We start from the raw sequence: 15,096 nt of genomic DNA, 5'->3' as shown, positions 1-15,096 counted from the left end.
AGCGCTCCACCTTTCTGTCAAAGCCTTAATACCTATTTCTTTAGAGGCTGTCCTCCCAAGTATTTATGATTGCGGGTCCTGTACACCACTCCTACAAATGACTTTTCTGCCGTTATCGTTTCTCACCTCAACCCAAACTGCCTCTATATTCTGGTTCCCTGAATTTAGGTCATCCCTCGCTAATGCGCTAATACCATTAGTAACTGACAGAACTATTCCTCCAACTTTCTGTAGCGTCCTGTTCATATGAAATGACACAAACGATCAACATTCAGGTCCATGTCACTCTAATAGCTATCAGGTGAAGTTATTTATTTCTATTTGATCTACCAGTTAATCTGGTTTGTTTCAAATGCAATGTGCATTTAGATACAAAGCCTTTCATTTTGTCAAGTTATTATTTTTGTAACGTATGGCCTTCACTGCTGATTGAGTAATAGATTTCTGCTCTCTGCCCCATCCTGTTACATTCGGTTTTTCATTTCCAAGGTTTCACCTTTCTGTCCTGCCTTGTCTTCTTCTTAGTTTTGATCTCATTCGCCCACTGATTAGTTTTAAACACTCTCTGCTTCGCTAGGTTTGCGTCTTACTAGGATATCCATCCCAGAACGGGTCAGGCATGGAAAGCCCCAAGGGTACATGTTTATGTTTTATTCGTTGATGGGGCGCGAGCATCGCTGGCTGTGCCAGCATTTATTAGCCATCCCAAATTGCACTTGTTCAGAGGGCATTTAAGAGTCAGGCACATTGTACTGGGTCTGTAGTCACACGTCGGCGAGGGCACCAGGCCAGCTAAGGACTGCAGATGTGCATCCCTTCGGACATTAGTGATCCAGATGAGTTTGTATGACAATTGGCAATGTTTTCATGGTCATTAGGAGACCTTAAAATCTAGATTTCTATTGAGATAAAATTCCACCATCTGCCATGCTGTGATTCGAAACCGGGTCGCCAGAGCATTACCCTAGGTCCCTGGATTACCAGCCCAATAACAATACCCTGCCTGCTATGCACAGGGCTGGTGCCAGTCGTCCACAAACCGGGACCCAATATTCCCACACCAGTCTTTGAGCCATGCATTCATTAATCTGATCATATTTTCCTTAAACCAGTTTGCACGTGCCTCAGGGTATAATTCAGGGTTTATTATCTTTGAGGTATGAATATGTAACAGTGTAGTTAGAGTCATGGAATAATGTGATTTGCCTCATTTACTGGGGTTTGTACTGAAGTATGTCCAACGTTTGTGTCCAGTGAAGTATAGTACAGCATTATTGTTTAATAACGTTCAATTTTATTTTCTTTGTGAAAATATTCAACAGCAGACACATGTGAATTTGTTCTGTAACAGACTTCCACGATTTCAAATAAAAAATGTCCCCATCTAACAAGCCAGACTGGGGCCTGACACGTTCACTAGTAACATCAACAAGAATCGTAATATTAAAGTGTGGCTTCATCATGAGTGGCTTCTTGGTGCTCTCCGACTTCTTTGTTACACATCTTCATTATTCAAACTATCTGGAAGGTGGAGTGGAGAACACACAGGTATTGCTCTGTTCAGAGGAAGGGGAAAAACATAGGGATCCATGCATACGCCATCTGCACGTTATTAGAATATTTTCTGGAATGAGTAGGACGTGGTATGAGAGAAGGAGGAATACATAAGAGGCATTCAAGAAATATCAGACTCTTGACACATCATTCTATTCATAACCACGCTTGTTTGATTTCTACAGCTTCCCTCCTGCAACGCTTTCTCATATAGGTGGATTCAAAATAGTCATGTTTGACTATTTTGCTGTTTTTGTCCTGCAAAATTGCAATGTCATAGATATTATGTGAAGGTGAAGGATTTGCAGAAAATTTGGAATGGGCTTGTGAAAATATCGCTCAGAAAGCCAGACATTTAATTAGGGTTCTACAGTCGTGCAAGGCGAGATGCAGGGAAAACATGGGAATTTTGTTAATGAGAAAGCAAATAGAGTCTTCAAATTAGATGGTTTTATATAGACATCCGATGCTAATTTCTGCCTGAACCAAATCCCACAGGCAAACTTGCCTTATGGGCTATACGTTTTTTTTTTGCATTCTGAAAGCAAGAAGATGATGTGTAATCACAGCAACAAAAAATCTTGGGATTTTGAAAATACATTAAAAGCATTTTAATTAACAAGGACAAAAGAAAGCTGGAGTACACAAGATACAAGTTAAGCGGTCAATATGAGTGTTGTGATATATTCCCCAAAGAGACTCCACTTGGTCAGAACCACAAGTCAACATCGTCCAGGCAACCTTCCCTCATAGATGTTTAACTTTAAAAATCCAGTTGCATTTCGCAAGGCAGATTGCTGCAACATTACTGAAAGCATACCACGTGACCTTTAACTCTCGCCCGCTCTGCTGCGGAAATCCAGGTTTCAGGGCAAAACAACATTTCACATCCCGAGACATGCCTAGCTTCACTGGGTTGCTGAATCAAACTGATTCTCCTCCCAGCCCAGAGCTATCAACTCACAACACAACTCCAGAAATAGCTCACAGTTGAATCTACGACTCCAGCTGCCACTTCAACAAACTCCCTACAGCAACTCCAAACAACCATTTCTCCAGTTTTCATCTCAAATTCTATTGATCTCACAGCTCTTTGAAACTCAAATCCTTAGAAATGTAAAATCGTTCATGTTGTCTTTGCTTTCGGGTCAATAAAACTTAATGTTCCTCCCTTCTCCTCACCATTGGAAAAGCTGCAGGATGCATAGTGTTCCTCGTCAATTTTCACTTCCCTTTCATATTCTCCAAACTCTCAAATTATCTAAAAATGTGAAGGTGAGTTCTGACCTATTCAATGCTATCTCAAATAGTAACGCCTCTATGCTTTTCATGTTTTAATATCCCAGACAACCTGACTTGTATTAACATCTGGCAACGTAATCAAGTCATACACAGACGGAGACACATGCAACCTGTTGCACGACAGAACACAATATTCCCCCAAAACATTTTTAAAAACTAACATCCATTTCTCACACCTCCCTCCTTTGCAATTAATAAACCAAAATGAGTTTAAAAAGTTGGTTTCATTTTTCAACCCATTTATTATTCGTTACTGTTACATTTATCAATGCAAACAGAACTACCACACTATAGTCTGCATGCACTAAGCATGAACATAGAAGTCTTTCGTAAAATTAAAGTTCATTACAGCCCATTCTCCTTATGCCAATATCATAGAATCACCTACATTTAACGGCACAGAAGGAAGCAATGTCATAACTGCACCAACTCTCCAAATGAGCATCATGAACTAGTGCCAGTGGCCTGCCTTTTACCTGTCCCCCTGCATGTTGTTTCTACTCAGATAGTAATTTAATGCCCCATTGATTGCCTCGATTAAATCTGCCTCCGCCAAACTTCCAGGCAGTGCATTCCAAAACCAAACCACTCTTTATTTGAAAAAGGTTTTTTTTCTCTCAAGTCACAGTCGCTTCTCTTGCAAATCACTTTAAATCTGCGCCCTTTCTTTCTTGATCTAAGTGTTTTTGAATTTTAAGCTCTTTACAACGCATCTGCAATTAATTTTTATAGTCCTGCAACATGTTAAATTTGTAAGTTGAACGATGGCTGTAAAAAATTCCACCAAAATAGCCTGGTATTTCATTCCCGAATCTATTCCATAGAACTTCAAATGATTGTGGTTAGTATATATAACCGTCTCTGAAAAATTGCTTGCAACATATACTTCAAAATGCTGAAAAGCTAACATCAAACTTAATGTTCCTTTCTCTATTTTTGAATATTTATTCTGGTGTACATTGACATTCCCCGAGAAATACCCTCCCAGCTTCTCACTTCCATGTTTACCTTCTTGGAGCAACACAGCACTATCATCGAAATCACTGGGACCAATAACCAACTTAAATTGTTTTGTATTATCAGGTGCAGAAAAAAAAGATTTGGCAGTTAGCAAAGCATTCAAACTTTGACATGCATTCTGATACACCTACGCAATTGACATGTTATGTTCTTTTTTCACAATCCAATCAGCGGAGCAACTACACTGCAGAAATTTGGCACGAATTTCCCATACAATCCATTCATGCTGAGAAATCTGAAAACTTACCGTTTTGTTGTAGGCACTTGGAATTCCACAATAACATTTCACCTTTGCCCCCCTTGGGGCCAATAGAGAATTTCCAACAATTTGGCCTAAATATGTATTTTGCGCTTTTGCATGTTAACGTTTAGCCAAAGTTACAGCCAAAATGCCTTCCTGCGTCCATCAAACAGTTCATTTAAAAGGTGAAAATTTTCCTCCCATGTTTGACTGAACATTATTAAGTCATCAATATAAACAGCACAATTGTTCAGCCCCTCAATCACTTTGTTTGTCAGTCTCTGAAATGTCGGCACGTTTTTCATATTGAAGGCATTACTTTGCATTGATATAGACAATCGGGCGTCACAAAAACTGATATCTCGTTTGCCCATTCGGATAAGGGTACTTGCCAATATCCTCGCAGCAAAGTTTTTTTTTGTGATAACTGTTGACTGTCCCACTTTCTCGCTATCAGCCCCCAATCGTGGAATAGTATATGAAACGGCTTTAATTACTGCATTATGTTTCCGGCAATCACTAAGTAGTCTTTTTGATCCGTCTGCTTTCGGTACGATTACAACGGGTGACCTCCAATTATTGTGACTGGGCTTTATCAATTCATTTTAATGCATGGATTCAATTTCCTTCCGCACTTGAGCTACTTTTGCTGCATTTAATCTAAATGGGTGTTGCCTTATGGAACGTGAATTCCCCGCATCAACATCAAGAAAAACAAAATCGGTTTTCCCCAACGTATTTCTACAAATTGCTTTGAGTATCTGCAATAGGTATTTTAATTAACTCCGACATTTTTCTGGAATGTGACCTAATATCACATTTAGAATTCTAAGCACTTCCTGATTGCCCAATTTAATCTGAGGAAGATCAATTTCAGAATCCAGACTTTCTACCCCAGTTTCCTTATTTACAACTATCAGTAAATCATCCTGTTTATCCTCTCTGTCAAAGTGATTTTGAGCATATGCACATGGTACACTCAATGAGTCTTCATTCCATATGGGATATTTACTATGCTGTTTGCCTCACTCAATCTATTTTAGAACTGGTAAATTCCACTAAACCTTAACTTCAAAGGTTCCCCTGACACTGGCAAGAATAGTGGGACTTTCTCCCCAGTCTCAGACTTATGAGCTCTTGATCTTTTGTCTCTGTTTGCATTCATCACCTGAGGAGATATCTTTAAATGTTCCCTAACTAGCTAACATTCCTGATTTGTTCACTCTCTGAATTATGTCACATAATCCAGAATTGTTGTTTCAGAACTTTGATTCACTAATTTCTCCTGATTCAGTTTGAATGGTCCTCTTATATCATGGCCATAAATTAACTTAAAAGGACTGTAACCGGTTGGCTCATTAGAGGCATCCCTAATAGCAAATAATAAGAATGGAATCCCTTGATAACAATCATGTGGATACTCTTGACTATAGGCTCTAATCATAGTCTTTAAAGACTGATGCCAACTTTTCATGCCACCTTGCGATTAGGGTGATAGTCACACAAACTACTATATTTTTACACTGTCCATTACTTTTTCAAACAGCTCTGAAATGAAATTTAAACCCTGATACTTGTGTATTTCTTCCGGTAAACCAAACCTTGTGATGAACTTGGTTAACATTTCAGCAATCACCTTTCCTGCAAATTTCCTTATAGGTATTCCTCCTGGATATCTCGTCAAAATATCCATGTTTGTCAGAATGTTCTGATTCCCATTTTCTTAGGCAGGGGTACTAGGCGACCATTTAGGACACTGTTGAAATTTTATTTAAATGTTTGAATCGGTACGAAAGGTGCAGGTGTAATCAGTGCTTGTTTTTTTCTCCCTTACAACCTGAAATGTGTGGCACATTTGACAGAATTTGACTGCATCTTTGTGCAGGCAGAGCCAATAGAAATGTGCTTTTTTCATGTTTCTTTTGTTTTCCCAATTCCCAAATGTGCATCCATTGGAATTTCGTGAGATATTCTAAGAATTCATTCTGATATCCAGATGGTATCAATCCTAGGTGCACTATCGCTCACTTTCAGCTGGGTCTCCATATCCTCTTTAACAATTCTTAATGGAATAACACTCTTGAAAATATCTGTTTCTGTGTAAAAATAAGCTGTCTTCTATAATTTTTATAATGTATGGGCCCTTTTGCTGCAATTTCCGTAACTCCTTTGAACTAAACACCTCAAGCTCATTCTCTTAAACGTCTTCTCCTGCGTAATATTTTCAAAGATGGAGCCAACCAAATTAATTTAAGAATCTCTTTGTTAAGTCAATTCCCTCACTTTTTAACGTACACGCTTGTTAGCTCATCACCATGCAATGAGGGAACAATCCAGGATGTTATTTTTACAAAACCTCTGGAAATTGTGTCTCAACAGGGTGCGCTACTACAGCAGGCATAGTCAATGTCTGTGATCCAGCTATTTCATTGCCTAAGATAAATTGAAACCCTGGAATGGGCAATTTCTCCAATACTATGAAAATCACAATTTTGAATTAAATTTATCTATTTACCTTACACAAGGAAATAGGTTTGACTCCGACATCAATCCCCAGAAGGATTTGTATTTTCCCTCTAATAAACCTTCTGAACAACAGCTTCCTGCTCCACCTGTACAAAAACAATGATCTGTCTGGACTCTGGACTTCAGAACCCAGAGAGCACTTACTTAACAAACTTTTCTGATTCCCAGTGACCGCAATTTACCTCCGTTTAACCTCAAAAAACTTGATCTTGGATGAGGAGGGAGGAGCTGAAATCTCTCGTGCGGAAGCCAGAGTTTTAAAGGATTTTGAGATTCAGAGATTTTATTGATCAATGTTTGTTGCGTCTTCTACTTAGTTTGCAGTTTGTGGCATATTGGACCACAGTTTGTCTGTTAATTCGCCTTTCCCTCATATTAATTATGTACGTGAAATTACAAGATTGAGAATACTGACTGGTATCTTTGCTGAATCCTACACAGCGAAAATGGTTGTTTTTTTTTATGAAGCCGTGGAATCTTGTATCTTTATTCTCTTAGTGTCCAGCTGTGATTCCTAATTTCGCCTAGTTTAACACAAAAGTTACTGCTCCCTTACCGGATTACAACAAAATGTGAGGCCTGATCTGGGATCGTGCCAAACGCAAAGGCTGTATTTAACACTGCTACGTCCTCAATTTGACTTTGTGCCGGATTCTCGGCGCTGTACCTTCGTAAAAAGGTGAAGGCAATTGAAAGAGTGCAGAAAAGGTTCAGGAAAATGATTCCACGATGAGCAACAACAGTTATGAAGATTTATTGGAGAGTTTGGGATATTTTTCTTTGATGAAGAGAAGATTTTTGAGAGATTTGATAGATTTATGCATAATCATGAAGGGTCTCGGCTGAGTAAAGAATGAAAAACTGCGCCATAGTTGGAATGACTGATGACATGTGGGCACAGATATAAGTTAATTGGCAGGAGAAGAAATGTACCTTTGACGTAATCCTATTTCGCGCAGTGGGTGGTGGGAATCTGGAATTTACGATCTGGAAGGGTGGTAGAGGCCGGTTTATTGGAGGAATTGAAGAGGCAATTAGATTATTATCTGAAAAGAAAGAATGTGCAGGGCTATGGTGAGAAGCCTCGCCGTTGCATTAGCTCAATTGGCCTTTCGGGTGAGCGGAGCAGACACGACATTTCTAATAGTCTCTGTGTTGTAGTCATTGCATGACGGGATAGGAAATGCATTATACAAAAAATTCCATTTTGTGTTTGCACAGCTTGTGCTAAACACTGTCAAGTGCATTGCGTGACGATTTTTCTCCAGTTAAATAGCACAAAATATTAAATCAATTGTTAGAAAATTAATGAAAGTTGGTCCTCAAAAAGATGGTTGCCATAATGGCAATTACGCTATATCGTGACGGAAGCAATGGTTGATAAAGTGTCTAGTTATTGACATCAAAGCAAGGTTACTGAACAGAATGCAGCTAATTAAAATGCAATTAGAATAATTATTGCTGAACACGAATCGGCAATGTGGTCATAAACGTAAAGAGCACCAGGATGCAGTATTGTCGGTGTAATGAATGACCTGTGTAATGTAAGTAAGTTAAGATGTCTGACAATGGGGCTACCAAGAATCTAGTCCTTACCACAGTTGTCAGGAGTAACCTCGGTGCGGCGTTTGCAATGAATTGTGCAGGAGACTACATAGAGTTAATGACATCACTGCAGCATTTTCCCTAGCAATTCAGACGTTAATGGAAATAAAGGGAAAATTCTCCACTCCTTGGAGTCATACAAGGACAAACGGAAGTGGTTTGCAATTGATGGAGGTCCATTATCTCAGTCCCACAACAACGCTGCAGAACGTCCTCGGGGCAATATCCGAGGCCCAAACATTTTCAGCTTTTTTATCACTGACCTCACCTCAATCATAAAGTCAGAGGTGGGCAAGTTCGCTGATGATTGCTCCATATTCACCTCAATTTTTGACTCCTCAGACGATGCAAAATTCCGTTTCCATATGCAGAAAGCCCTGGGCAATATATAAGTTTGAGTTGTTAAGTGAAAAGTAGCATTCTCGACAAGCAATTGGCAGGCAATCTCCAACAAAAGAGAATACAACCCTTCACATTCAATGATATTGCCATCACAGAGTCACCCACTAACAACACCCTGGAGGTTATCATTGACCATACAATGAACTGGGCCAGCCATATGCATAATGTTGCTTCGCATGTCAGAACCTAGGAATTGTGTATAGAATAACTCATAGCACGACCCCGCAAAGCCGATCCACCATCTACGTGGCACAAGTCTACAGTTTGAAGGATTACTCTTCACTTGTCTAGACAAATGGCGGTCCTAATATATGGACGAATCTTGGCTCCATCAAAGAAAAATGGTGCTTTATTTGCATTCACCCCCTTCAACATTAACTGTCTCCACCACAAACTCAGAAGAGCGCGGTATCTGGAAGATGCGCCACAGGAACTCAACAAGGCGCCTTGAACAGCACCTTAAAAAATACGTGACATTCATGCCTTAGAAGGACAAGGACAGCAGATACATGGGAACATCACCACCTGCAAGGCCACACACCATCAGGACTTTAGAACCATAATTTTCCAAATTGGAACGCCCGATTTGATTGGAAGGTAGCAAATATAATTCCGTTGTTCAAAAACAGAGCAGGACGGGAAGCAGGACAATGCAGCCCATTTAGCTTAACATCTGCCATAGGGATAATGTTAGAAGCTACTGTTAATGAAGTTCAGCTCAAGGTCCTCAGGCGGAATAATTATGTTTTTTTTTGCAGGACATTCACGTTAAACCAACTTATTGGAGTTCTTTGAGAAAATGGATGCTGTGGATAAAGGGGAACCTGGGGATGTACTCTACTTAGGTTTCCAGAAGGCACTTGATAAAGTGCCACATCAAGGGTCATTGCGGAAATTAAAAGCTCGTGGTATAGTGGGTAAAGTACTAGCATGGGAAAGGATTGGCAGTCTAACAGGAAGCAGAGAGCAGGCATAAATGAATGTTCTTTTCCATTTGACAAGATGTAACGAGTGATGTACCACAAGAATCAATGTTGGGACCTCCACTGTTTATATATTTTTTAAATGACTGCTATAAAGGGGTTGAAGGGATGCTTGCCAGATTTGCTAATGAAAGAAAGGTAGGTTGGAAAGTAAGTTCTGAAGAGGGCATAAAATGCTCCAATAAAAGAATATATAGGTTAAGTGAGTGGGCAAAGGTCTGGCAGATAGTTTGGGAAAATGTGAAATAATCCACTTTGGCAGGAAGAATAAAAGGGCAACATATTATCTAAATGGTGAGAGATTGCAGAGCATGAGTTGCGGAGGCATCTGCATATACCAGTGTATGAATCACAAAAGGCTAGTATTCAAGCATAGCAAGTAATTAGGAAAGCAATTAAAAGTTGCCATTTTTTTGCAAGGGGAATTGAATACAAAAGCAGAGAGGATATGCTTCGTTTGTGTAGGGCACTTGTGTGATCACATTTGGATTACCTTATTCAAAGAAGGATGCAAATGCATTGGAAACAATTCAGCGAAGGTTTACCAGACTAAAACCTGGAACGGTTCGGTTATCTTATGAGGAAAGTTTGGACAGACTAGACATGAATCTGCTAGGCTTTGGAATAGCAAGAAGTGATTTGATTGAAAAATATAAGATCCTGAGGGATCTTGACAGGGTGGATTTGAAGAGGATGATTCCGCTTGTGGAAGTATCGAGAACTAGGGGTCTCCTTTTTAAAAAAAATAAGGGATCACCCATTAAAAACAGATGTGAGGCCATTTATTTTTTTCACTCAGAGGTTCGTGAGCCTTTGGAACTCTCTTCCTGACAAGGTGGTGGCAGCAGAGCCTTTGTGTAATTTTAAGCAGAGGTGGATAGATTCCTGGAAAGCAAGCGGGTGATAGGTTATCAAGGGGTAGGTGGGATGCAGATGTCCCGAGTAAGGTCGAGGGGCTGAATGGCCTACTCCTGCTCTTTGAGTTAATGATCTCCGTTCCTTCATAGCCCCTGGGTCGGTATCCTGTCCTCCCTTACACTTACTCCAATGTTGCCAGGCAGTTAATGGCTCCAAGATAGAAATCTCCTCTCTGAAAAAGGGAGTTTGAGAGCCAGAACCTTCACTGAATGACTTATCTAGCGGAACACAAGTCTGGATTATTTAATAAAAAATAATTCTTTGCTGCCCATGTTTATGTCTCCCCGCTACCCCTGGAGAATTGCCTAGCATAAGGAAGTCCTCAATATATCCACGAGTGAACTGGTGCTTCCAACTCACCAATTACAAACTTTGCGAAGGGCATTTGAATAATTTGACATGAATGAATGAGCCTCTCCATGTTTCTGCCTCCTGGAGCATATTTATTTTGCCCATCCTTCTCTACTCAGACTGGAATTCCTATCTGTCCGTTTTGCAAATTGCGTTATTGCTGTCATCTTTCCCAATTATTGTGCTTGACTTATTCAGTAGTTACATTTCCTACTCCTTGGTTCGCTTCCCTCCGAGAAGCTTGAAGAATTAATGTCCATTTCCTCTTTGCTCACCATCATTATTAGTCTTGTATTGTCGTATACCTACTCGCCAACATCCAAATTGTGGTCGACGTGCCTTCCTCAGGGTAACAACTATGAGCCATGTAAGTTTCACGAATATTCCATGTTAAACCTCTTTTGTTGTATGTTTCCTGTCGTGTCAATGTGAGCAGATTTCTAGATTACCGCGAGTGTGTTTCCTAACTGGAACAATTCAGAATGAAATATACGGTGCAATACATTGATTGCAGCCTCATAAAGCGTTTCTATTCAGTGGGAGAGCGGAGGGATATATCCCTCCTAGCTCCGGCATTTCTAAGCAGGCGTACGGAAAATCACGAGGATCTGCAGACAGCGGATAACATTTCCGATTGCCTGGAGGCAGCAGTTAAAAGCTGTCCCACGGCGTCCCAGTAATTCACCACACCTTGGAGTACCTGTCTTTAGAAGGAGATATGTGCTGGCATTGCCATAGCTACACACGGTAAGATCCGGAATTTACGGATGGAGATGTTCCCCATCTCGCCATCTGAGCAATCGGTGGCGAACACATTGCCAAAGCAACTGGATGTCTCGCAGCAATTTCAGACTCCAATGATTGTTAATTGAGGGGAGAAATTCGCAGATCAGTCGGTAGGTTTTCTGTCTCAAAGAGCTATTTGCGAACCTGATTGGCTGGCAGTTCTCTAGTCCCAGCAGCGCCAGAAACCACAGTGGTCAGGATTGGGGCTGCGAAGAGTTCGCAGGGTCAAGGACCAAGACACTCAGGGCAGGGAAGGAGGGAGCGGAGAGGAGGGGAGGAAAAGATCAGGGGTTTTGGGGCTGTTGTTGGATTGGTCGGCGGGGAAAAACCTGTAGGACCCAGACATATTTGATGGGGATGTTTGATGTACAAAGAGAGCGCCCTTTACCGCCACGCAGGGCCCAATTCCACCCGCGACCATGGCAAGGTCACTTTCCCTGGTTCTCGACTGCTCCTGGACTCCTCCTGCAGTCTGAATATTCAGGTTGTGTGGGAACATGTGTTTAAATAACCTTTTAATTGGCCACTTAGGGGCCTTAATTGGCGCAAGGACACGGGTGGGGTTGGCAGCGGGAAACGGTCGTCTCGGCATCGGTATAATTGCGGAGAGGACGAGATGGGAGGCGGGGCACCGAAATTATTTTTCGGCCACAAGCATGTCCCCCTTCCAAACCCGCCAATGTGAATACGTCAAATTATGCCCCACGTTAGTTCTGTAGGTTTACCGTGGATTGTCCATAAAATAAAAGCCCACAGCGGGCTTTGTCTCGTCTGAAAATGGTTTGCCTGCAACCTGCATAAAATGAGTACTCGGAAACAAGTAATAACATAATATATTAAAATATCTTTTCTACAGTGATTGACCCTGCAGCGCCTTAGGCGAGGCTTTGTGGCAATCGCAGGCAGAAGAGCCAAGTGGATGATTAACCTCGGCCTCCTCCGGGGGTCCCCAACATCGCCGAAGCCATGTTTCAACCAATTCGGCTCTCTTCACGTGATATCAAGAAATGGCTGAATGCACTTGAACGTTCAAAGGCTATGGGACCTCATAATATTGACTTGTACGCCAGAGATTTCCGCTTGCCTAGACAAGCTGCTCCGTTCATGCAACATTTCTGGCACTTGCCCGGCTCTGTAGAAAATTGCCTTGGTATGTCCTGTAAACAGAATACAGGCAAATCCAACCCGGCCGGTTATTTACCCATCAGACTACTATCGATCATTAAAGTAATGGAAGGGACCATTAACAGTGTCATTGCGGGGCTTTTCTTTAGCAATAACCTGCTCACTGACGCCCAGTTCGGGTTCCGCCAGATCCACTCAGCTCCTGATATCATTTCATCCTTAGTTCAAACATGGAAAAAAGAGGTGAACTCCCGAGGTGAGGTGAGAGCCACTGCCCTGAACATCAAAGCCGCATTTGACCGAGTGTGGCATCTGGGAGACCTCGTAAAACTGGAGCCAAAGGGAACAAGGAGGAAAACTGTCCAATGGCTGGATTCACACTTAGCACAAAAGAAGATGGCTGCGGATGTTGGAGGTGTGTTAACTCAGCTCCAGGGCATCACTGCAGGAGATTCTTAGGGTAGCGTCCTCGGCCCAACCATATTCAGCTGCTTCATCAATGGCCTTTCTTTCATCATAGGGTTAGAAGTGTGGTTGCTCGCTGATTATTGCACAATGTTCGGCAGCATTCGAGACTACTTAGATACTGAAGCAACCCATGCCCAAATAGAACAAAACCTGCACAATATCCAGGCTTGGGCTGACAAGTGGCAAGTAACTTTCGCACCACACAAGTTCAAAACAATGGCCAACTCCAACAAGAGAGGATCTAACCATTGCCCCTTGAAGTACTAAAGCTTTGCCATCACTGAAACCCACACGATAAACATCCTAGGTGTAACCATTGACCATAAACTGAACTGGAATATATTCATAAATACTGTGGCTGGAACAGCAGGTCAGACGGTAAGAATCCTGTGTTGAGTAACTCACTTCCTGTCTCCTCCAAACCTGCCCACCATTTCGAAGACACAAATCAGGAGCGTAATAGAATACTAAACACTTGCTTGGATGAGTGCAGATCACACACCACTCAGAAAGCTTGACACCGTCCAGGACGAAACAGCCCGCTTGATTGGCACACATCAACAAAAAATCACTCCCTCCACCACAGCAGCAGTATTGTCTACCAACCACAAGAAACACTGCAAGACTTCAACAAGGCCCCTTTGGAACGCCTTCCAAACCCAATGGCCGCTAGCATCTAGACCGACAAGGGTAGCAGGCAGATGGGAACACCACCACATGGAAGTTCCTCTCCAAGTCAATCACCACCCTGGCTTGGAAACGTATCACCGTTCCTTCACAGTCTCTGGGTCAAATTCCTGCCACTCCCTTACTCCCAGCTCTGTGGGCTTAAGAGGACCACATGGACTGCATCTGTTCAAGAAGGCAGCTCACCACCAACTTCTCAAGGGCAACAAGGAATTGGCAATAAGCACTGGCCCAACCAACAAAGCCCACATCCTGCGAACTAATGAAAAAAAAAACATGTAAGAATGGATTGTGACAATTCTGCTAATCATGAAAATAGCGCACCATGTGAAACAACCAGCCTCATTCAATTTCTGCAGGGATCCTTGGGCCATGTACCTCGTGGAGTCGTTCAAGTTACTCACTTTGCATCTACTTAAATGAGGCAATGACAATTCAATCCTAAAGAAAAGAAAGACGTAAACACTCAAGTCCAGCACTTCACGTCAGGAAATTTACAATTCCAATCATGTGTTTTCATTTCGAGCACAGAGTTCTCAATAACAGAAAACTTCACAATCGCGATGTTCTTCAAATATAATTATATGCTTTGTTCCTGAAACGACTGCTCCTATAATCTGCAAAGAGTAGCCACATTGGCAAACGTTTGTTTCATTTTATGAAATCCCTCTATCTTGTTTAAGTAGTTAATGCAAAACAATTCCCTCACTCTGGTTTCACTTATAAAAACAATTTATAGATCTTCACGGTTCTCTTCGAAAATTTAATCAATGATTTCCAAAGTTCTAACAGGTATATTTTCAGCATTGCGGTGGAATGCGCTTAATATATAGCGGGAAAACGAGTGACCCTCCACAATGACCATTCCATGTTAATATACGGTCCATGCTTATAACAATTTATGCAAGAAAAGACTAGATTCCAATTATAACGAAAAAGGAAGGAAACTGGTTATAAAATGTATAAATTAAGCTGCTTTAAAGTACACTATTGGAACAAATAGTGTGGGACAAACAGCTCGTGATTATTTAATTTCATTAGGTAATTGCATGAATTTGTTTTCCCACGAATGTTATGTCAAATTTCGACAGAATGAGCATAATATGCTCCTTGTATTTCAAGGGCCAA

This window comes from Cetorhinus maximus, chromosome 6 (assembly GCF_964194155.1).
Source record: "Cetorhinus maximus chromosome 6, sCetMax3.hap1.1, whole genome shotgun sequence".
Lineage (NCBI taxonomy): Eukaryota > Metazoa > Chordata > Chondrichthyes > Lamniformes > Cetorhinidae > Cetorhinus > Cetorhinus maximus.
The sequence above is the reverse complement of the archived record's forward strand: the minus strand, read 5'-3'. Positions refer to the sequence as shown.